The sequence below is a fragment of the Suricata suricatta genome, chromosome 10 (genome assembly GCF_006229205.1).
Source record: "Suricata suricatta isolate VVHF042 chromosome 10, meerkat_22Aug2017_6uvM2_HiC, whole genome shotgun sequence".
Lineage (NCBI taxonomy): Eukaryota > Metazoa > Chordata > Mammalia > Carnivora > Herpestidae > Suricata > Suricata suricatta.
This window is the reverse complement of record NC_043709.1, coordinates 96334041-96358772: the sequence shown is the minus strand read 5'-3', so window position 1 is coordinate 96358772 and position 24732 is coordinate 96334041. Positions and strand designations below refer to the sequence as shown.

Sequence of the window (24732 nt, the reverse complement as noted above, 5' to 3'; positions counted from 1 at the left end):
TATTTATTTTTAAGAGAGAGAGAGAGGGAGAGAGAGAAACAGGCTCCAGACTCCAAGTCAGTCAGCCCAGAGCCTGATGCAGGGCTGGAACTCATGAACTGTGAGATCACCACCTGAGCCAAAGACAGATGCCCGGCCAACTGAGCCACTCGGGCACCCCAAGGAAAGTCATATTTAATGGCCTAGTTTTTGTCAATGAGCAAGGAGAGAGGATATGTACTTGTAGAAAGGGGGACAAGTTTCCATGGGTGACACAAGGATTAATGAATAACAACAATATTAACTGTTTATTGAATGTTTGCTACTTATTTTTATTTTTTTAAATGTTTATTTTTGAGAGAGAGAGAGAGACAGAGCATGAGCTGGGGAGGGGCAGAGACAGAGGGACACACAGAACCTGAAGCAGGCTCCAGTCTCTGAGCTATCAGCACAGAGCCCGATGGGGGGCTTGAACTCACACACCGCGAGATCATGACCTGAGCCAGTCAGATGCTTAACTGACTGAGCCACCCAGGCGCCCCTGAATGTTTGCTATTTAATAATATGCTACTAAAATAAGAATACTACATAGTTTTATTTAACACTTTGAACAACCCTATGAGAGAGAAACTACAAAAATCCTAATTTTATGAATGAGGAAGCTTTAGGCCTACAGCACGTCAGTAGCTTGTCTTCAGTCCCAGTGTAGGAAGTGGCAAAGCCTGCAGAGGAAGAAGGGCTATCTGACTCCAAATTGCAGAAGTAAGACTGCCATCCAGGACAGGATCTGAGAACAATGGTGTGTGGTATTTGTGTCCGGTCTACCTCGCTGCTTGAGAATAATAACCATCTCTACCTAACACATTAACAGAAGGCTTGCATTTCCAGAGTGAAAAAGAACAGTGCAGGTAAGTGATAAGAAGAGATGTGCCAGAACCTTTCCAGACAAAATGCAGACAAACAAACCTTCTGAAATCTCTGTAGGGCACATTTCTAAAAATTTCTTTTAATGATTTTTATTTATTTGTTTTTTGAGAGAGAGAGAGACAGCATGAGTAGGGGAGGGTCAGAGAGAGAGGGAGACAGAGAATCCAAAGACAGCTTCAGGCTCTGAGCTGTCAGCACGGAGCCTGACGCAGGGCTCAAACCCATGAGCCATGAGATCATGACCTGAGCTTAGCTGACGGAGCCACCCAGGCGTCCCTCTGTAGGGCACATATATTGATAGGACAAATCTGCTTCGCAACAACCTGGTTAAAGGGTGGTGCAGGCAGAGGTTTTGTGCAGAAGTTCTAGTACTTTTTACTTCTTACAAATGCTCCTTTTAGCTTTTCTGTTAGAGAGGAACACATGAAATGAGATTAGCAAAACCCCTTTGGAAAAATTCCCTACCACCCTCTACCTGCACCCCACCCCCCAGCCTACCCCTCCACATCTTTTTTTTTGTTTTTAATGTTTTATTTATTTTTGATACAAGAGAGAGACAGAGCATGAGAGCGGGAGGGGCAGAGAGAGAAGGAGACACAGAACCAGAAGCAGCTTCCAGGCTCTGAGCTAGCTGTCAGCACAGAGCCTGATGCAGGGCTCGAACCTACGAATGTGAGATCTGACCTGAGCCGAAGCCAGAGGCTCAGCCCACTGAGTCACCCAGGTGTCCCCTACCCCTCCACTTCTACCCCTCAGTGGCTTTCAAACTTTTGCATGCATAATGATCCCCAGGAGTCTTTGTTGAAACAGGGGCTCCTGGGGTCCACCCCCAGAGTTTCGGATTCTGTAGCTCAGAGGAGAGGCTCAAATGTCTGCATGTTTGACAAACTCACAGGTGGTGCCAAGCGGCTCATCTGGGGAGCCCACTGGGACAATCACTGCTCTGGCTTGCTTCACATGACAGGCTTATCTGAAATATTACAAAGGGTAGATTCTTGGGTTAGATTGGAAGTCCTGGTCCACAAGCTAATGCCTGAGCGACAGCTGACCCTCCACTGGCCACAAGGGACTACCTCTAGTTTGCTTTGGAGAACAGAGAGCAAGAAATGATAACTTCTGGAGTCCTAGCAGCTGAAACATTAGGGGATGACATGGATAGCTGAGAACCGAGCTCGTTTAAATTTTAACTAAAAGCATCAGGTTTTTGCCACAATATCCTCTTGTATCAGAACAGTAATGTCTTTAAGAATCATAAAGAGCTGCTGTTTAGGTATTTTCTACAAAACAAGTTTCAGGGCAATTCAGAGCTTTATACAGTGAGATAATCAGAGGAAAACACTGCAGGGTTCTGCCTCTGATGCTTCTGATGGAAATTTGTTTCATGCGTTCCGTCATTAAGTCCAATTCTGGTAAAAGTACTGTGGTTTTAAAAAATTCAGGGCGCCTGGGTGGCTCAGTCGGTTAAGCATCGGGCTTCAGCTCAGGTCATGATCTCACATTTTGTGGGTTCAAGCCCTGCGTTGGGCTTGTGCTGACAGCTCAGAGCCTGGAGCCTGCTTCGGATTCTGTGTCTCCCTGTCTTTCTGCCCCTCCCCTGCTCATGCTCTGTCTCTCTCTGTCTCTCTCAAAAATAAATAAACATTTAAAAAAATTAAAATTACCAAGAGATCTGATTCGGGGTACCTGGGTGACTCAGTTGGTTAAGCATCCGACTCTTGACCTGGGCTCAGGTCATGACCTCACAGTTTGTGGGATTGAGCCCCAAGTCAGGCTCTGTGCTGATAGTGTGGAGCCTGCTTGGGATTCTCTCTCTTCCTCTCTCTGCCCCTCCCCTGCTCTTGCTCTTTTTCTCTCTCAAAATAAATAGACATTAAAAAAAATCTGACCTGATGGGTCTTGTGTGTAGTTCTACCTCACAGGCACACATGAACTGGGACCTTTTGTGAATGGCACACGAGAGCTAGAAGTCTGTTACAAAATGGGGTCTGTGGGAGCCTGGCTGGCTTAGTCAGTAGAGCATGCGACTGTTCATCTTGAGGTTGTAAGCTCAAGTCCCACATTGATTGTAGAAATTACTTAACAATAAAATCTTTAAAAAAAAAAATAGAAAGAAAGAAAGAAAGAAAAAGTGGGGCCCAGAGAGGAAAGAAGCAAGGAAACCTTCTGTTCCTTAAATCCAGTGACTTATAGACACCCTTTATCCATTCACCCAAAAATGTAGAATTTTTTAAGACTTTATGTTTTAGGTAATCTCTACATCTAACATGGGACCTGAACCTATGATTCCAAAATGAAGAGTCACCTGCTCACTTCACCAACTGAGCCCACTAGGCACCCGAGAAAATTTTTTCACAGGGAATATTTAGCTCTCTACAAGCAGGAAAGGAGTTAGCAGAAAGGTTCAGGAGTCTGAACACTACACACACACACCCCCCCCCCCCACACACACAACATAAAGAAGAGATGTCTTCACAGCAACCACTTTCACACATACACATCCTTAGGTGGGTGATATAGAAGGAAAATGAAATAAATGCTATCCCTAGAGGAAAATCACTCTCCTACGGACTTACTGTAGCCAGTTCAGCTGATCAGAGCACACTTATTTAGTGTAGAGAAAAAAATGTAAGGTGTTTCTTTAAAAACAAGGACAGACAGTTTATAATGTCTATAAACTCTTTATGAAATAAAAGCGTATTTTCAATCCTTTATAGTTAGAGAAATGTCCTCACCTGACAGACATGCAGTGTACAACTTATGTGAATGAGGTGTGGGGTTAGCCAGACACCTCCTCAGTACGGCCTACCTTTTTAAAAAAGTGTATTCATTTATTTGGAGAGAGAGAGAGAGAGCATGCGCAGAAGAATGGCAGAGGGGCAGAGTGAGAAAGAGGGTCTCTCACAGTTCATTAGACTATGGCCTGAACTGAAATCAAGAGTCATGTGCTTAACTGACTCAGCCATTCAGTTGCTCCCCAACCCACTGCTTATCTTGAAAATGTAATCCCCACAGCTTTTTGTGGGGGGGAGTAATTATAGATCATTTATTCCAATTTTAGTATCTCCTCTTTTATTTGTGACATATATTTGCATTGTCTCCCTTTTTTAAAAAAAGATTTTATTTTTAGGGTGCCTTAGGTCTCAGTCAGTTAAGTGTCCTACTTCAGCTCAGGTCACGATGGTGGGTTCAAACCCTACATCAGGCTCTGTGCTGAATGCTTGCTGGAGCCTGCTTCAGATTCTATGCCTACTTCTCTCTGACCCTCCCCCTCATGCTTTGTCTCACTCTATCTCTCAAAAAATAAATAAATGTAAAAAAAAGATTTTATTTTTAAGTAAGCTCTACACCCAACATGGGGCTCAAACCCATAACCCTGAAATCAAGAGTCACTTGCTCTAGGGATGCCTCAGTGGCTTAGTTGGTTAAGCATCCAACTCTTGATTTCAGCTCAGGTTGTGATCTCAGGGTTCATGAGATTGAGCCCCACACTGGGCTCTGTGCTGACAGTGTGGAGCCTACTTGGGATTCTCTCTCTCCCTCTCTCTCTGCTCCTCCCCTAATTGTTCTCTCTCTCTCACTCAAAATAAATAAATAAACATTGAAAAAAAAGAGTCACATGCTCTACTGACTGAGTCAGCCAGGCACCCTTCTCGTATTTTCTTAGTCTAGCTAAAGGTTTATCAATTTTATTTATCTGTTTGAAAAAAACAGCTTTCAGTTTTGTTAATCATTTTTGTTTTTCTGCTATTTCATTTATTTCTCCTCTGGTCCTTCTTGTTTTCATACCTTTTTTATTTAAGAAAATTAGATGAACTTGTGATGCTGAGTTCTAAACTGGAGAAAAACGAATCAGATGATCGCTCAGGCTCAAGGGCTTGTGACGGTCATACTGTGATGACTGGTTTGCAGAGGTGGGAACTGCGCTGATGAGGTCATGGAGCCGGTGCAGACCTAACCATTCCTCCACACTGCCGCCTCCAGGTCCAGCCTCCGGAAGTACGCTTTGGTAGTCAGGACTATGTCTTCTCTAGCCAAAGCATGTGACTGATAAGATATCAGAACTCCAGGAAAGTCTCTATGTTTTCCTGGAGTTATCATGACTTCAACCATCTTTTTGTCCAAAGAGATTACACGAATAGTCAACCACAGAAGAAAGAAAAAGCTTTGCTCCAGTGGCTCAAACTTGGCTACATACTGGTGCCACTGGAAGAAGCTTTAGAAATACTGACCCTGGACTCCTTCCCCCAGGATTCGGATGTAATTCGTTTGGGGTATGTCCTCGACAGACAGGATTTCTTAGAGTTACTCAGTGATAACAGTGTTGAGAGCCACTGATCCGATTTGGTTGCTTTTCAAACTTTTCTGTGACCCCTAGGGTTCTGTGAAAATGCAGATGTTGATTTGGGACACCTGGGTGGCTCAGTCAGTTAAGCATCAGACTTTAGTTCAGATCATGATCTCACAGTGTGTGAGTTCAAGCCCCACATCGGGCTCTGTGCTGACAGCTCAGAGACTGGAGCCTGCTTCAGGTTCTGTCTCCTCTCTGCTCATGTTCTGTCTCACTCTCCCTCTCTCTCTCTCAAAAATAAACATTAAAAAAAAGATGCAGATGTTGTACCAGTAGGCATTGAGGGGGAACCAAGAATCTGCATTTCTTTTTTTTTTTTTTTGCCCCAAATCAATACAGCTTTTATTGCATTTTTAAAAAATCACAAGTGTCATCTAGCATCTTGCTGTTTCTGTAGCTGGACAACGTAGATCTTACTCATCAGCCTGCCAAACTGTTTCTTTTTCAGAAACCAAGAATCTGCATTTCTAACAAGCTCCTGTGTGTTAGGACTGCTACTAATTCACCATTTTAGTGTCACGGAGTCTATGCAAAGGTGACAAAATTATTTTCCTCTAACCTAACTAGAAGGGATGGGCAGGAAGCAAGTTGCCGAGTGAAAACTCAGCTGAAACCAACAGAAGGGGTGGGAGAACTAGTGAGGGAAACAGACTATCAGAGAGGATAAACGCGTAGGCTGTCAGGAAGTACTAGGCTGCCATTAGAGTAGTGAAATTCTGGGGATTTCAAGAGCTATATCAGTCCTCCCAGCCCCTCCTGCAGGTGCAGGCCAGGAAAGCACCAGCAAGTCTGGCTACCATTCTGAAATGTTGGCTGAAAGACTTTATGTTAGAGTACATTTGATAACCGGAGCAGTGAGTGGGGCTGGGGAGTCTCTCTGGATGGTAAGGTTCACTCTCCTAAGAAATCACAGAGTAGGAGATGGACACAGCTAATACTGAGCAGATGAATGGACATGTGTGTGGCGTTGGGCTTCTGAACAACACACACGTAGGACTTTGCTGTGCTGGGAAGCTCGCTTATTTTTCTTTCCTTTATTTTTAAAAATTTTTTAACATTTATTTGTTTTCAAAAGATAGAGCATAAGCAGGGAAGGGCAGAGAGATAGGGAGACACAGAATCTTAAGCAGGCTCCATGCTCTGAGCTGTCAGCCCAGAGAGCCTGATGCTGGGCTGGAACTCACGAACCACGAGATCATGAGCTGAGCTGAAGTCAGATGCTCAACTGACTGAGCCACCCAGGCAGGTGCCCCTCACCCATTCTTCAGTGTAGCATACCTGCCAGTCCAAGCTCAATTGGGACTAGGCCAATTGATGAGCTAGTCTGGACTCCCCAGGCCTGAAAAGGAGAAGTAAAAGGAAGAAGAGAGCTTTTATGTACATGATTTTGACACTGAAAAGTGAAGGAAAGTCCCAGGAAAAACCTAGTGGTTGATGGTGCCACTTTTGCAAATTTCTAAAGGTGGCAAGACGGCAGCGAGACTGCATCGGAAGTCGCTGTTGATGAATTCATTCATCAAGTCCTTCCGGAGGGCCTGTTGTGTGCTCCCTGGTCTTCTAGGTCTTCGTGGTGCATGAAGGAAGCAGATGAGGAACAGAGGAGCTTACATTGTATTGAGAAAAGGGAAGTGTTTGCAAGACTATGAGATTTTCTCCAGGAAATGGCAAGCCTAGCAACACAGTTAACCTTAGACATTGGTGAGGAATTTCTAAGTAATTTTTTAAAAACTATTTATTTATTTATTTTGAGAAAGAGCATGAGCTGGGAAGGAGCAAGGGTGGGAGGAGTCACAAGTGGGCTCCATGCTCAGCACAGAACCCAATGCAGGCTTGATCTCGTGACTGAGAGGTCACGACCTGAACCATTATCAAGGTTCAATGCTTACCTGGCTGAGCCACCAGGCAACCTGAGAAATTTCTAAAAAAATTTTAAATTAATAGGTGGGATTTTTTTTCTTTTTCTAGAAAACTAGCACCGGGGATGCCTGAGTGGCTTAGTCAGTTAAGCATCCGACTTCAGCTCAGGTCATGATCTCAAGGTTTGTGAATTTGAGCCCCACAAAGGGGCTCTGTGCTGACAGTGCGACCCTGCTTGGGATTCTTCCTCTCCCTGTCTCTGTGCCCCTCTCCCACTTGTGCTTTCTCTCTCTCTCTTTCTCCCAAATAAATAAATAAACTTTAAAAGAAAAATAAATTTCTCCATTTTAAATGTGAAATCATGAAAACATTTATGTCTCTTTTCCATTTTCCATGCTTATTTCTTGCTTATAGTTATCACACACCTTCACTGTGGTCATGTGTGAATAACAGAGGCATGTATTTAAGACTTATGTCTTGAGAACAAATTTGTTTAGATAGTGCTATTTTCAAGAAACTGGTGTTTTGACTTTAGTTGCTCTAGTGCTCAAGTACTTCTAAAAAATTTCCTTCTTCCCTCTTCCGTCCTTTTATTCTTTAAAAAAATTTTTTTTACATTTATTTATTTTTGAGAGAGAGACAGAGACAGAGTGTGAGTGGAGGATGGTCAGAGAGAGAGGGAAACAGAATCTGAAGCAGGCTCCAGGCTCTGAGCTGTCAGCACAGAGCTTGATGTGGGGCTCAAACTCATGAACCATGAGATCATGACCTAAGCTGAAGTCAGATGCCTAACAGACTGAGGTCCCCCATTTTTTAAAAAGTAATCTCTATGCCCAACATGGAGTTCGAACTCATGACAGATACCAAGAGTCACACTCTCTACTGACTGACCAGCCAGGTGCCCATCATTTGTTCTAATGTAGCTATTAGGGTTGGGTCAGGGTTGCGATATTCTATGGAACTAGTAAGAAAATGGCTTATTGCCATAAGTATTTGAACATGTTCAAAAGTCATGTTAAAAAAAAAAAGAATTCTATCTTAAACACGTATCTCCCTCTAAGCACTGTAGCACTTTCTCCTTGTAATGCCCAGGTCCTTGAAGTGGTTTCCACGTCCCCCTTTTTCAGCCTCTATCACATGTTCTCAATCTTTGTTCAATAAATATAAGTGAAGATATACTATTAAGGTGAAAACAGTACGTGAGACATCTCTAGAAAGGCAAATGTCAATCCAATTAGAATATCAAGACCAGGTTGAGAATCAGATACAGATGTTATTAGGATCAGGAGATACAATTCAATTTAAGAAGGCGAGTTAGGGATTTGGGTTAAAAGCAAAGAAACTCCTGATCTGAATAAGATCAGATAGAGGGTATTACTGAGGTACTGAGGCTTTATTGAGACCAGGAGATAGAAGGGATTGACAAGTTAGTCAAGAATGGAGGCCAGATAGAGGTGAAAATCACTGCACATCTTCTTTAAATTAATTAATTAGGCTCCATGCCCAACGTGGGGCTTGAACTCACCACCCTGAGTTTAAGAGTGAGATGTTCCAGGGCACCTGGGTGGCTCAGTCGGTTAAGTGTCCAACTTCGGCTCAGGTCATAATCTTGCGGTTCCTGAGTTTGAGCCCCGCGTCGGGCTCTGTGCTGACAGCTAGCTCAGAGCCAGGAGCCTGTTTCAGATTCTGTCTCCCTCTCTCTCTGACCCTCCCCTGTTTGTACTGTCTCTGTCTCTCAAAAATAAATGAAAAACAGAAAAAAAAAGTCAGATGTTCTACTGACTGAGCCACCCAAGTGCCCTTATCCCTACTTTTTTTTTAATTTGTAGAAAGTAAGTTTGCCTCCTTGATTTTGATAGATTTCCTTCCTTAATTAACACTCTCTTCACTTGTTTCACTTGTAGGTTAAAAAAAAAAAAAAGGCAGGAAGACTGGGGAGCTGTCTCTCTTGTCTTTCTCAGCTTTGAAGTCACAGAAGACAGGACCAGGACCCTAGATCCCAAGCTGACCTACACCTCCTAAACCACATCCCCAACTCTTTTTTTACCACCATGCTTTGAAGCTTGGGAAGAATCTAAACATAAGACCATATTCTTTCAATCACAGTTACAAAGGCCGACCTTACTGAAACAATATTATATCTAAAGTAAAAGAGCTTATTAAACTCATTAGTTGTATTATTTCAATGTTATTTCTATTTATGGCCTTAGATACAGTTAGGATTTAGAATAAACTTTTTATTTAGTATAAAAATGTTAATAGTTGTAGTTGTGACTTTTTATAGACATGCACATTTGATTTAAAAAAACTATATATTTTGCTTATACACAAAAATACTCACCTTTGTTTATTTTATCTGGCCAGGTAAAACATGTAAAAGCAGACTATTTAATGGCTTATGTTCCTTTTTTAAAAAAATGTTTATTTGTTTTTGAGAGAGACAGAGAAACAAAGCCTGAGTCGGGGAAGGGCAGAGAGAAGAGGGAAACACAGAATCTGAAGCAGGCTCCAGGCTCTGAGCTGTCAGCACAGAGCCCGACGCGGGGCTTGAACCCACAAACTGCGAGATCATGACCTGAGCCAAAGTCTGATGCTCAACCCACTGAGCCCCCCAGGCGCCCCACTTATATTCCTTTTAATGCAAAATTTCTCAGACGTATTTTACTTGTGCAGCTGTCAAAGTGTATTTACTCCTTTGTGAGGAATCTCACAAGGAGATAACAGACTATACCCATTTGCGGTGATTTGGGAAATAAGAAGGTTTATACACTTCCCTACTATGTCCAGATTATTATTGACTGCTGCTGTGTTATTTTCTATAATCATAAAAATGTCATGTTTTTATTACTTGACATGAATTAAATTTAGAACACAAGTTGGAGCTATCTTCCGAGAAATACCACTAACAGAAATAATCAGTAATGTATCTCAGAAGCAAGCCTCAAGCAAATTGATCTGTGGGTATTTGTCAGTTCCAAGTAGAAGACGGTTTGATCTCCTGCCCAGGTGCTTCTTTTAGCAGAGACGCCACCCACTGCCAAGGAGAATTCTGTTCACAGAGTCCAGAATCTTCTTTTTTTCCCTCAAACAATCCTCTACAAATCATGTCAGCACTTAGTATAGAATGCAGAACCACCATTTGCTTGTTTCTCAGTCCAAGGACAAACATTTTCTTTCTCAATTCTGGTTGTTTGAAAACTCTCTTTGATTTTAATTTTTTCATATAGTCCATCTTGAGTATCTCAGAACACTTTGTTTTCTGGTGTTCAGCTTGGAGACTGCAGGTCTTCCTAACAAAAACTTGTCAGTGAAAAGCATCTTGGAAATAAAAGAAAATATTCTTCTTCCCCTGACACTACAGTTTGACATCATAAAACGGTCCTTGCTTGAAATATCCCTCCTCCTTTCTAAGGCCAGTGCCTCCTGTTTTGGGCTTGATTTCAACATCTTGGACCGCTCACAGCTATTACTCCGGGAATTCTTACTGCTCACTATTGCATCACCACTCTTTCTCTTAGTACTTTCTTTCCCGTCAGGCATGCAAACATACTATCGATGCAGAATTCTAGGCCCCATCTGGGGATGTCTGAGAGATCATTAAAACTTCTTAATCTATTTTTAAAGAACATCCCAACTGGCTCTAGAAAACAAGAGAATTGAAATTCTTTTTGTTGTTGTTTATTTATTTATTTAAAAAAATTTTAAATGCTTTTTATTTATCTTTGAGAGAAGGAGAGAGAGAGAGAGTGCGATCAGGGGAGGGTCAGAGAGAGAAGGAGACACAGAATCCAAAGGAGGTTCCAGGCTCTGAGCTAGTAGTCAGTATAGAGCCTGACGCGGGGCTCGAACCCACAAACCGTGAGATCATGACCTGAGCCGAAGCTGGACGCTTAACTGACTGAGCCACCCAGGTGCCCCTATTTATTTATTTTTGAGAGGGAGTATGAGCAAGGGGCAGAGAGAAAGGGAGACAGAATCCCAAGCAGGCTCTGCATTGCCAGAGCATAGCCTAATGTGGGGCTAGAACCCACAGACTGGGAGATCATGACCTAAGTTGAAACCAAGAGTCACATGCTTAACCGATTGAGCCACCCAGGCACCCCAAGAATTGAAATTTTGATGTAACGGTGTTCATAAGAGACACAGTCTCAAAATTGGGTCCCATCCAATAGCTACTGAAGCAGAATCTGCATTTTACCAAGATCACTATGTGCCCCATAAAAGTTTAAAAAGCCCATGGGCACCTGGTTGGCTTAGTTGGTTAAGTGTCCAATTCCAGCTCAGGTCATGATCCCGTGGTTTATGAGTTCAAGCCCGGAGTCCAGCTCTGGGCTGACAGTTTAGAGCCTGGAGCCTGCCTCAGATTCTTTGTCTCCCTCTCTCTCTGTCCCTGCCCCATTCACACTCTGTCTCTCTCCCCCCACAAAAAATAAAATAAACATTAAAAAAATATTTTTAAGAAAAGTTTGAAAAGCCCCAAACTAGACCAGTGGCTCTCAGCATTGGATTCACTTGGGGGCTTTAAGAAATCCTTAAGATGTCCAAGGCACACCCCAAACCAATTAAATCAAAATCTCTGTGGAAGTGGATGGAGTTCATGGGTCAATACATTTTTTAAGTAGTCTCTATGCCCAATGTGGGGCTTGAACTCACAACTCTGAGATCAAGAGTTGCATGCTCTACCAACTGAGCCAGCTAGAAGCCCCAAGGAGTCAATATTTTTTAAAGCTCTGTCCAGTGACACCAATGTGTAGTCAAATATGAGAACCACTGGAGTAGACAGCATTTTCTTTTTCTTGTGTGGTGGACTGTCAGTGCAATGTCTTTTAGAGAAAGAGGATTGAAGTCATGATAATTCCAGGAAAAGATAGAGACCTTTGTTGATATATTAAATGATATTTCTTGAAATTGGGCCAGAGGAGGGCCAACAAGATTCAATTTCAAAAATGAGAAGCTGAAAAACTAAACAAACTGAACTGCTATATACTGTCATAAAACCCAAGTATACCATAAGAAAGATCTATTCAGGGAAACAGATGACCAGATGAGAGTGGGGGAAAAAAAAAAAAAAGATCTCAGAGTCGCTGATGGCCAGTGGGGCTGCAGAGGAGATAAATACCTACCTCCTAGGGTGGTTTGCAAAGGTTAAGAGATGACCGTTCTGCCTATGTCTGGTTCAGTTGCCCAAGAAATGGAGTGTGTCACTGAAGCTGCAGGATACCAATGATATTTTAATAACTATCCTAGTTACTGCTTCTTTTTTTTTTTAATTTTTAGAAAATGTATTCATTTTTGAGAGAGAGAGAGAGCATATGGATGAGCAGGGAAGGGGAAGAGAGAGAAGGAAACACAGAATCCAAAACAAGCTTCAGGCTCTGAGCTGTCAGCACAGGGCCCGATTCAGGGCTCAAACCCACGAACCATGAGATCATACCCTGAGCTGAAGTTGGACACCTCACTGACTGAGCCACCCAGGTGCCCCTCTAGTTATTGCTTTTAACTCATTTGAAATACTAGTTTTAATGAGTCAGGAACTCTTCAATGTTGAAGAAGATTGGTTGTTTCTTAGAGCTTGGTCTTGCTTAGAATCCTTGGTTCAGCAGCTCCACCAGCCTACCCAGTATCCAATCTAAAAACATGCATTGCATTTGTTTGTAACACCCCTTAATACTCTTTTAATCTAGAACAGTCTTTTTTTCATGACACTGAAATGCTGAAGAGACTAGATCCTCTAGAATGTCTCATATTTTGGATTTTTCTGATTTACTTCCTCCTGATGTCACGTAACTTTCTCATATGTTCCCTAAATCTACTATAAATGGGAAGTTAAGTAATCTTGGTCATAATGTAAAGTGATATTACCAGCAACAATATAAAATAATTAATGTGTGGTGTGCCTCTGTGGCTTAGTCTGTTGAGCATCCAACTCTTGATTTCGGCTCAGGTCATGGTCTCATGGTTGTGGCATTGAGCCCTGAATTGGGCTGAGCTCTGGGCTGAGTGTGGAGACTTCTTGGGATTCTCTCTTTCCCCTTCTCTCTGCCCCTTCCCCTGCTCATGTTCTCTCTCTCTCAATAAGTAAATAAACTTAAAAAAAAAAAAAGACCTAGAAAATGTAATCACATATGATAGAAGGTAAAGATCCTGTGGAAAGTCCCCTAACCAAGAATGTTGGTAGAATATGAGCAAGAAATACTTTGTTGAGGAATTTGCTGCAAAGAAGAGCAAAGACATAGGGCAATGACTAATGATGGAAGTCGTTGTAAGAGAAGGTTTCTTGGAGAAAGAACAATAATTTTGATGCTCATGGATATGGATGTAATCCACACACTGGAAGAAATCCTGATGAAGGAGGAGAGAGGGGAGAATTTGCTGGAGCAACATATTGGACTACGTAACAAGGGATGAGCCAAGATTTTCCAAAACTGAGGAATGACATCAAGGCCCAGAGTCAAGACATTCGTCACACCCATATGAATCAAACAAAACAAAACAAAACAGTGGCCGCCCTCCAACATTCTTAGGTCTGTCCTGGATGGGTCCTACACTCCAGTTTCCCCCTCTTGCCCTGTGAGATTCCTGAAACTATCAAGCTTACCAGCCACCAACTGCCACTTTCTGAGCAGACACCCAGTCTTCCAGGCACTGCCAAGAGTCAGAAAATGTGTCCAAGCTTCCCTTCTCTCTGAGGTGTTGGCCCCTTACATTGGTTACTGAACTGAAAGCTCTCTGATGTGGAGGCCGGGTGACTGAGTCGGCTAAGGGACTGACTCTTGATTTCAGCTCAGGTCATGACCTCAGGGTCATCTGCGTGGTGCTCTGCGCTGAGCTCAGTGCCTGCTTAAGAGTCTCTCTCTTCCTCTCTCTCTGTTCCTCCCCAGGATGCGTGCTCTCTCTCTCTCTAAAATGACAAAAATAATTTTTTTAGTCTTATAAAGAATAAAAAAGAAAGCTCTCTGTTACTTTCAGGTATTTGTTTTTATGTTTACCCAGCTTCCCAGGTTCTCAGCAGACAGTTGACCTCACACAAGACTATTCAGCCACAGTCAAAACTGGAAGTTTCTGCGTCTCGTTTTTTAGATTGCGTTTCATTTCCTCATTAATTCCAAAATACTGAAACACTCCTGTTTTCCATGAGCCCTGGTACTTCTTCTTTGTGCCAGCTGGTAATTTGGTTAAAAGCATTTTATTTATTATTATCAATTTTTTAAGTTTATTTATTTTTGAGAGAGAGAGAGTGAGTGGGGAAGGAGCAGAGAGAGAAGGGGACAGAAGATCTGAAGCAGGCTCCACGCTGACAGCAGAGAGCCCAATGCAGGGCTCAAAACCACAAACCATAAGATCATGAAATCAGATGCTTAGTTGAGTGACCCACCCAAGCATCCCAGTAAAAAGTATTTTAAGTATCAGTGAGATTTAAAAAATTACATAGATGCTGGAAATGATTAAGAACTAATTAGGGAATGGGTCACTTTCGTGGCTTAGTCAGTTAAGCATCCGACGTCAGCTCAGGTCATGAACTCACAGGTTCATGTGTTCAAGTCCCATGTCTGGCTCCCTGGTGACAGCTCAGAGCCTAGAGCCTGTTTCAGATTCTGTCTTCTTGTCTCTCTGCCTCTCCCCTGCTCATGGTCTGTCTCTCTTTGTCTCTCAAAAATAAGTAACCATTAAAAAAATTAAAAAGAACTAATTAGGGAATAAAGTTAGAAAGCAAAATAGGAAAAAGCCAAGTGATGTGACTAAAATCACCTTCTGGAAAGGTAAAACTGCTTGCTTTGGCAGGACAGACACTAAAATTGGAAAGATACAGAGAAGATTAGCAAGGTCCCTCCTCAAGGAGGTTATGCAAATTTGTGAAGTGTTCCACGTTTAAAAACACAAGTGCTGGTATCTGGTCTATTATTCTGATAAATTCCCTCTGGCATATCCCATTGTGATCTAGCTTTCTAACTGTGCCAGCAGGAAAACAAAGGACTGAAACAAGAACTAACTCGGATGCATTTACTTTCTGTAATTCCAGAAATTATAGGTCAAAACATGAGCCTGGGACATGGAGTGGTAGCAGAAAGGTAGGAACCACAGGTCAAAGAAGGTTGAACTGGCTCTCACTGGGCACAATTGGGACAGTTTGAGTATATTTCTCTAAAGATTTATAAACTATAGCACTAATAAATTATGAAGTTGTGCTACCACAAATTAAATTTCCCCCCAAGTTAATCAGCTTTCTAGAATCTGATACATTGAACTAACTCAATTGCTTTATGTATTGTTTTTTTTTAATGTTTATTTATTATTGAGACAGAAACAGAGCATGAGTGGGGAAGGGGCAGAGAGAAGGGGACACACAGAATCTGAAGCAGGTTCCAGGCTCTGAGCTCTCAGCACAGAGCCTGACGTGGGGTTTGAACCCTTAGACTGTGAGATCATGACCTGAGCCGAAGTCAGACACTTAACTGACTAAGCAACCCAGGTGCCCCTGCTTTATGTATTGTTAGAAGTAGAGTCACAATCACCTGATTATAAAGTTGATCAGTAATATTATACCAACAGAAGTTAAAGTAATTTTAATATTACGTGTTTCGCTCTTTTCCTCCCTGACTGCTTGAGGCTCAACCGCCATCATGAACGACACCGTAACCAACCTGAGCAGGAAGTTCATGATTAACTGACTACTTCAGCAGAAACAGATGGTCATTGAAGTCCTTCACCCTGGAAAGGCAACAGTACCTAAGACAGAAATTCGGGAAAAACTAGCCAAAATGTACAAGACCACACCAGATGCCGTCTTTGTTTTTGGATTCAGAACCCATTTCAGAGGTGGCAAGACCACCTGGTCACACCCACTCCCATATGTTCCCCTAAGTGTCTCCAGACATCAGCCAAAGGCCAGGGGCCGGGAGGGGAACGCCAGGGCTGAGAAGCGCTCACTAATGGTGTTAGATAGCACTTTCCTGGCACACGCTGTATCCGAGCCTCTCTCTGGAATTCTGATTCCCCCAGCAGTTCCCTCTACGCCTCCCTTTCATCCAGATCAACCAGGTTTTTATCACTACAAACTGCTTCTCGATTTGGTCCCAGGATTAGAAAAGGGGGATACATTTTTCAGCGGCTGGAAGATGGTATCTGAAGAATGGACAAACCCTTTTTAGTTTCTAAGAAGGAGAATTCGTGGCAGAGCCTACTAATCACAGAAGCAGCTGAGATGAGATTGTGTGGTATCGTGTCCCCAATCTAGACAAGAGCGCATCTGCATGACCCATTTCCTGACTTCCAAACACACATTTTAAAGGTTGTTTCAGAGAATGGATTTGTGTAGCATTAACTTTTAATAGTCAGATATGGATTTAGTTATGTGACTTAAGTCAAATGTTCAGGTTTTCTTTTCTTCTTCTTCTCCTTCTCCTTCTTCTTCTTCTTCTTCTTCTTCTTTTTAGTTTATTTATTTATTTTGAGAGAGAGACAGAGGGAGAGTATAAGCTAGGGAGGGGCAGAGAGAGGAGAGAGAGAATCCCAAACAGGCTCTGTGCTGTCATTGTGGAGCCTGACTCCTGGCTTGATCTCATGAATGTAACTGTGAAATCATGACCTGAGCAGAAAACAAGTCAGACATTTAACAGCCTGAGCCACTCAGGTGCCCCAAACATTTAGGTTTTCTAAGACTTAATCTTCAAATGCACATCTGTATAATGAGCGTGGTGATATTTACTGCACAAAGTATTGCATATGAGAAGGTGATCTAATTTTTAAAAACTTTTCTAGACTCACCTCTAGAAAGTGTTCAACGTCAAATGACTCTTGTAAAAAGAAAAAATAATTACAAAAAAAAAAAAAAAAGCTATGGATATTGTGGTTCCAGTCAGTACCAGAGAACTATGACATCATTGTAAGGTAATGTTTAATGTTTACCAACAGTGTGTGTGTGTGTTGGGTAAGGGTATTCCTAAAATCAGATCACAAACCATTATTCTGTTAATAATGAATAAAGAGATAGGATGGATTATAAAAAGGAAAACAAGAACAAAACAAAATAAAATCTGAATGTGTCCTTTAGAACATATATCTTGAAATCTGACCAACTGCGACACAAGCTCTTTTGATCAGAGGTGATTTTTCTTCTGTTAAAGCAGATATTTTCGCTCTCATCTGAACAATGTAGCCCTCGGATGATTTGTAGTACTGGTGAGGGGCGTGGTGGGAACATTTTTCTTTAATTAAAACGTTGCATTTTCACCTGGCCATTTTAGTCTCTCGGCTGACTCCTTTTGGGTGCCTGAACAGGCTCCCTGGTGAACATCATGTTCATGTTTCTCCCAGAGAGCAGGGACATCTAGTCCCCAGTTACAGATGTCACAGGCATGAAGGCGGCTTCACCTTTAAGTTCTCTTTCATTTAATTTTTTAAATCTTTATTTATAATTTTTGAGAGAAAGAGAAGCAGAGTGCGAGCCGGGGAGGAACAGAGAGAGAGGGAGACACAGAATCTGAAGCAGGCTCCAGGCTCCGAGGTGTCAGCACAGAACCCACGAACCCACGAACCATGAGACCATGATCTGAGCCACTGAGCTACCCAGGTGCCCCAAGTTCTCTCTTGTTTAAAAACCTAAATAAAACTTCTTGCTTCTCTGCAGTATGTGCAATGCACCCCAGCATTCGTGTGCCTGGGAGCTGGAGTTACCAAGATTGCAAATCCCTACCAGGTTTGACACATTAGATGCAGGAACTCTGCCACTTTCAATCAAGAAAAACCTCTTGCATTTGTCTCTTAAATCATAGGAGAATGTCTACAGTGCGTTTAGCTGTTTGCCGCTGGTAGGTTGTAAGTGTCTCACTGGCTCCAGCTGTCAGAAAGAGGAACATTACTTCATCCTTTGTATTTTAAGCATTGGGATAGAGCAGTCTGTGGCGATTGGAGTCTTGTGCCTCCTTCTGCATCTGTTTTATCAGAATTATCCTGGATTGAGGACTGAGTGAGTAGCATTCATGGATCAGTGTTGTTTATATTTTAAGTCCACAACTGCTGTTATATTAATAGTACTCCAGGGGCCCCTAGGTGGCTCAGGGGGGACTTCGGCTCTGGTCATGATCTGTGGTTTGTGGGTTCAAGCCCTGCATGGGGGCTCTGGGCTAACAGCTCAGAGCCTGGAGCCTGCTTTGGATTCTGTCTCCCTCTCTCTCTGCCCCTCTCCCACTCATGCTCTGTCTTTCTCTCTCTCAAAAATAAACATTAAAAAAATATTACTCCAATCTGTTTTTCCTTTGTGACAAGGTTTTACTTTGAGCCGACTAAAAATACATATAAAACTTTTCATATTTTGTTCCTTCTTCAGATATATTGGTATGTTGTGGCTTTGTAGGAAATCTTTCATTTTCATATGTTTCAAATTTATCAGGGTAGGATTCACATAATCTTTTACTTTTTTCAGCTTTATTTCATAACTGCCATACAACATCATGTAAGTTTAAGGTACACAATGTAATGATTTGCTACACTGTATATATTGCAAAATGTTTATGACAATGAGATTAGTTACATCTTTCACATAATTACTGTTTCATTGTTGTTGCTATGGTGGGAACATAAAATTCTACTCCTAGAGCAAGGATTTCAATACAGCAATAATGTATTTTAAGGTTACAATACAGTATTGCACAACTCACCATGTCATACGTTAGATCCCTGAACTTACTCATCTTATGACTGAAAGTTTGTGCCCTTTGACCAACATCTCCCCAATTTTCTCCCCACCCCCAGCCCCTGGCAAACACCATTTCTACTCTGTTTCTACAAGTTTGATTTTTTAGGTTCCACACATGAGAACATACAGTATTTGTCTTTCTCTGATTTATTTCATTTGGCATAATGCCCTCAAGGTCCATCTATGTTGTTGTAAATGACAAGATTTCTTCCTTTTTTATGGCTGAATATTATGACATTATACACACACATCCACACACGCGTCACGTTTTCGTTATCCATTCACCCATCTGGGAACACTTACATTGTTGCCATGTCTTTGCTGTCATGAATAGTGCTGCAGTGATCACAGGGGTGCAGATCTTTCTTGGAAATAGTAACTTTGTTTCCTTCCGACATATAACTATGCAAGTGCTGCATCATATAGCAGTTCTTTATTCAAATTTTTGAGGAACCTTCAATACTGTTTTCCACAGTGGCTGCACCAATGTACATTCCCGCCAACAGGGCATGAGGGCTCCCCTTTCTCCACATCCTCACCAACACTTGTTATGTCTTGTCTTTTTGATAGTAGTCATTCTAACAGGTGCGAGGTTCTCTTACACTTTTAGAGCTTTCGAAATAAATAAGAATGTCGCCTGTTTTCATTCTGAGAATCAGAATGTGTGCCTTATCTTTTTAAAATAATTAAGTCTTTCCAGAGTTTTATAATTTATTTAAAAGATTTTATTTTTGGGGGTGCCTGTGTGGTTCAATTGGTTAAACATCTGACTTTAGCTCAGGTCATGATCTCATAGCCACCTGGCTGGCTCAGGCGGTTGAGTACGCTGATTCTTGGTCTTGGGGTTGTAAGTCTGAGCCCCATGTTGGGTGTAGAGATTACTTTAAAAATAAGATCTTTTTTAAAAAATTTTTAAATATTTATTTATTTTTGAGAGAGTGACAGAGAGACAGAGAAACAGAGAGACAGAGTGCAAACGAGGGAGGAACAGAAAGAGAGGGAGGCACAGAATCTGAAGCAGGCTCCAGGCTCTGAACTGTCAGCACAGAGCCCAACGCGGAGCTGGAACCCATGAGATCATGACCTGGGCTGAGGTGGGATGCTTAACCACTGAGCTACCCAGGCACCCCAAATTTATTTTATTTAATTAATTAATTAATTAAAAAAATATTTATTTTTAAGAGAGAGAGAGAGAGCATGAATAGGGAAGGGTCAGAGAGAGACAAAGATGCAGAACCTGAAGCAGGCTTCAGGCTCTGAGCTGTCAGCACAGAGCCCAAAATGGGGCTTGAACTCACGAACTGTGAGATTATGACCTGAGCCAAAGTTGGAAATTTAACCAACTGAGCCACCCAGGTGCCCCCGAATTTATTTCTTTTTAATGTTTATTTCTTTGAGAGAGAGAGAGAGAGAGAGAGAGAGAGAGAGAGAGAGAGAGAGAGAGAACATGAACCCAGGAGGGGCAGCGAGAAAGAGAGAAACAAAGAATACAAAGAAGGCTCTGAGCTGTCAGCACAGAGCCTGACGTGAGGCTTGAACCCACAAACCATGAGATCATGACCTGAGTGAAAGTCAGACACTCAGCCGACAGAGCCACCCAGGCATCCCTTTTCTAAATTTTTTAAAATTGTGTTTGTGGGGGCGCCTGGGTGGCTCAGTTGGTTAAGCCTCCGACTTCGGCTCAGGTCAGATCTACGTTCGTGGGTTCGAGCCCTGCATCAGGCTCTGTGCTGACAGCTAGCTCAGAGCCTGGAGCCTGTTTCAGATTCTGTGTCTCTCTCTCTCTGACCCTCCCCCTCTCATGCTCTGTCTCTTCTGTATCAAAAATAAATAAAACATTTAAAAAATTTTAAAATTGTGTTTGTGATTAAAAATAAGACAAAAGTTACCATTTACAATACTTTTAAGTGTTCAGTTCAGAGGTGTTAAGTATGTTCACATTGTTGTGATTCCAACCTATTTTTAACCCTAATATCAAAGCAGGCACCTGGGATATATTCTTACTTCCACGCTGCCTTTGCAGGGTCCTCACTAGGTCAACAGAATCTTTACAAAAATGTAAGTTCATTGATTTACAGGATGACTGAGCAATTATTACACTGATGTGAATCAGTGAGTCCATGGATACGGAAAAATCACATTTATGTGTTTTTCCTGAATTTGTGAGGTATTTGTTTTTATTCTGGTAACAACATTCCCATGGTTTTGTTTTTATAAAGACTTTTTTAAAGTAATTTCTACACCCAGCCTGGGGCTCGAACCTACAGCCCCGATATCAAGAGCCGCACATTCCATGGACTGAGCCAGTCAGACGCCCCTGCCTTGTTTTTAAATATACTCTCACTGGAAAGCAAAAACAAACAAACAAACAAACAAAAAAAAAACCCCTCCAGAAATGTAATGATTGTGGAGATAATGCTGCCACCTCGTGGCCCCATGCAGAAGTGCAGTAAACTTGTAGGAGCACCTGGGTGGCTCAGTCGTTTGAGCGTCTGACTCTTGACCTCTGCTCAGGTCACTGCCTCGTGGTTTGTGAGTTCGAGCCCCTGTATCAGGCTCTGTGTACATGGCATGGAGGCTACTTAGGATTCTGTCTCTCCTTCTCCCTGCCCCTCCCCCACTTGTTCTCTCTGTCTCTCTCAAAATATTTATTTAAAAAGTTAAAAAAAACTTTTAATCCCCTCTCCTACCATGTGACCGCAGGTGATGGGGAAGCAGAGCTCCTTCCAGGGGAGGGAGTCTGACAAAGAGTGGCCACATCCAAGGAAGGCAAGCAGGTGTGCAGATGACCCACTCCTGACCAGGACTGGTAGTGACTGATACCCCAATACAGTAGTCTTCAAGGTCTTGTCATTGGAATGACTCCACTGGAAGTCCTTTAATGAGGCTGTCAGGGAGGAAGGCCTGGTGCCACCGGCCACAGCAATCCTAGTCCTAATGGAGGATACTGAAAGCTGCTTCGGTTAAAAGCTCAGCCCTCGGTCTCAGGAGCAGATAGGCTGTTGCGGTGAGGCAGAGGGAAGCCACTGCCCGCCAGCCCCCTGCCTCCCGGTGCCCTCTCCATGCTCCTAGTGGACGGTCCCTGGGGCTAAAGCATTTGCTTTAGAGAGAAAAAAAATAAGAGTAATTCAAAGCAGACCGGAGCCACCTGAATACCACAGCTAGAAATAGTGGCACGGAACTATAGTTCCCTTGTGTTGGCTTTCAGAACTGAGACCATGATTTTTTAAGAGGGGTGACTGGGGCCCTTGGTGATGCACCACTAGAGGGTAAATTCTTGGACTGGACCAAGTAAAACAAAAAAGTTTCTTATTAACAAAGCACAAACATTTTCTCTTAATATATGTAAATAATGCTTGCATGGCCTCATGCATTTTGGGATCGTCTTGGGAGCCGTAGAGAAATAGCTGATCATCTGTCAGGGGCACCTGAAACATCTGCTTTGTACCAGTGGCTCCCAACTTCCGAGTGCATCAGAATCGCCTAGGGGGCTTGGTAAACTGCAGATTGCTGGGTTCCACTCCCACGCCCATAGTGCTCAGCTTGGCATGAGGCCTGGGAATTTGCCCATCTGACTGGGTCCCATGGAACTGATGCTTTCTGGTACTGGACCACCTTCAGAACCCCTGAGTCGCACCATCCAGTTCTAACCAAAACAGATGTGTCCAGGGGCACCTGGGTGACTCAATAGGTTAAGCATCTGACTCCTGATTTTGGCTCGGGTCATGATCTCACGGTTTATGAACTCAAGTCCCTCATCAGGCTTTGCACTGACAGCGTAGAACCTGCTTGGGATTCTGTCTCCCTTTCTCTCTGCCCTTCCCCCTCCCCTCTCCTCAAAAATAAATAAACTTGTTTTTAAAAAAGGATGTGTTCCAGAGTCAAGGAGCATTATGCATGTGTTAGTAGAGCCATGCAATTTGCATTCAGTCTAGTCTCTCCCATTATTAAAAAAATTTTTTTATGTTTATTTATTTTTGAGACAGAGAGAAACAGAGCATGAGTGGGAGAGGGGCAGAGAGAGAGGGAGACGCAGAATCTGAAGCAGGTTCCAGGCTCTGAGCTGTCAGCACAGAACCTGATGCGGGGCTCGAACCCACAAACTGAGAGATCATGACCTGAGCCGAAGTTGGACACTTAGCCGACTGAGCCACCCAAGTGCCCCTAGTCTCTCCCATTATTAAAACAGAGAGGTTTCTCAGGAAACTACATGAGGAAATTTCAGCAGTGAATAAGTTCTTGAAAGACTTTTTTCTTTTCTCATTCAGACCTTGGCTTGGAGCTTTTACAAAACTTGTCTTCTCCACTGGGAATGGCCAATGGTCATCAAACCACTGGAGTAGTCTCTCTATAGAATGGTCTCAGCGGGCACACCTGGCTGGCTCAGTTCAGTAGAGCATGCGACTCTTGATCTCCCGGTTATGAGATCGAACCCATTTTGGGCATAGAGATTACTTTTATTTTATTTTATTTTATTTAAAATAAAAAATTTTAATGTTGTTATTTAGTTTTGAGAGAGAGAGACAGTGGGTGAGCAGGGGAGGGTCAGAGAGAGAGGGAGACACAGGATCCAAAGACAGGCTCCTGGCTTTGAGCTGTCAGCACAGCGTCCAACGTGGGGCTCAAACTCATGAATCGCGAGATCATGACCTGAACTGAAGTCAGATACTTAACCACCTAAGCCACCCAGGCGCCCACAAGATGCTTGCATCTCTTAATTGCCAGCATTCACTTAGATCTGCATTTGGGCTCAACACATTCAAACCTCAGCACGATCCTCTTTGTTGTTTTAGCCTTTTTCCGGAAAATCAGCTTAATTTGCCCACCATAGCCACTCTGTTTCCTCGCGTTACACCGCTCTCCCCGGGCACAAAGAGAATCTTTGCCTTTCTAGCACTGTGTCACTTTGTGGGATTGGCGCTTGCCAGAAAGTCGGACGGGTTTTAGGAACGTTCACCATGGCTGTGGGAACACTATTAGCATGGAAAACTAACATTTTATTTTTCAGTAATCTCCACTCCACACCCTGTGGGGCTCAAAACCTCAACCCTGAGATCAAGAGTCACATGCCCCACCGGCTGAGGCAGCGGGTGCCCCTAGGTCTGTCTAATTCTAACAAAGTGCTATGTTTGTTTGTTTCAGAACTTTCAAATGCAGGAAAACCCCGATGGTCACCGGAATGTGGGGATTTGAGGACCTCGTATTTTGCTTGTATCATAAGCTCCCACAACAATGCCTGACACATGATAAGTGCTCCGTAAATATCTATTAAATAAATCATTGAAACCTAAATTGTATAAACACTGAAAATTCACGTTAGCACAGTCCCAGCTATCCTTGCATTCTGTTCGCTCATCGTCGCTCCTGAAGACGCGGTTCTATTGCGCCCAAGGTGCAGATGAGCTCTCTGTGACTCCTGGTTAGGAGCGGCAGGTCGCTGTCCTACCTAGAGCCTTCTCAACCAAGCACGACTCACCCTACACAGCCTATCCGTGTACATAACCTCTATTGGGATGTAGTGTGGAGAAGCAGGCTTGGAAAGATAGGTATTACTAGATGGCATGCTATTAAGTCTATTCCCTTATTATATTGTCTTTTAAAAATGTAATTTATTTTTTAATTTATATCCAAGTTAACATATAGTGCAGCAATGATTTCAGGAGTAGATTCCTTAATGCCCCTTACCCATTTAGCCCATCCCCCTTCCCACAACCCCTCCAGCGACCCTCTGTTTTCCATATTTGAGAGTCTCTTATGTTTTGTCTCCCTTCCTGTTTTTATATTATTTTTGCTTCCCTTACCTTATATTCATCTGTTTTGTATCTTAAAGTCCTCACTTGAGTGAAGTCGTATGATATTTGTCTTCCTCTGACTGACTAATTTCACTTAGCATAATACCCTCTAGTTCCATCAACATAGTTCAAAT

The 24732-nt window shown here is 42.7% G+C and overlaps 2 long non-coding RNA genes and 1 other non-coding gene across 6 annotated transcripts; all 3 read left to right on the top strand.

The window, feature by feature from the left end:
• Positions 1–671: 671 nt before the first annotated feature.
• Positions 672–16537, top strand: LOC115304971. 4 transcript variants are annotated; one of them, XR_003914695.1, is made up of 4 exons: positions 672–887; positions 5703–5789; positions 6717–6952; positions 15719–16537. It is a non-coding gene; the product is annotated as an uncharacterized LOC115304971 (long non-coding RNA). The 4 variants fall into 4 exon arrangements; XR_003914697.1 differs by lacking the exon at positions 15719–16537 and adding an exon at positions 9016–9291 and having other exon boundaries at positions 6816–6952; XR_003914694.1 differs by lacking the exon at positions 15719–16537 and adding an exon at positions 9016–9291.
• LOC115305804 lies at positions 14880–14984 on the top strand. Its single transcript, XR_003915002.1, has one exon. It is a non-coding gene; the product is annotated as a U6 spliceosomal RNA (small nuclear RNA).
• Positions 16538–17742: 1205 nt separating the features above from the next.
• Positions 17743–24098, top strand: LOC115304972. The gene is made up of 2 exons (XR_003914698.1): positions 17743–18077; positions 23949–24098. It is a non-coding gene; the product is annotated as an uncharacterized LOC115304972 (long non-coding RNA).
• The last annotated feature ends 634 nt before the right edge of the window (positions 24099–24732 follow it).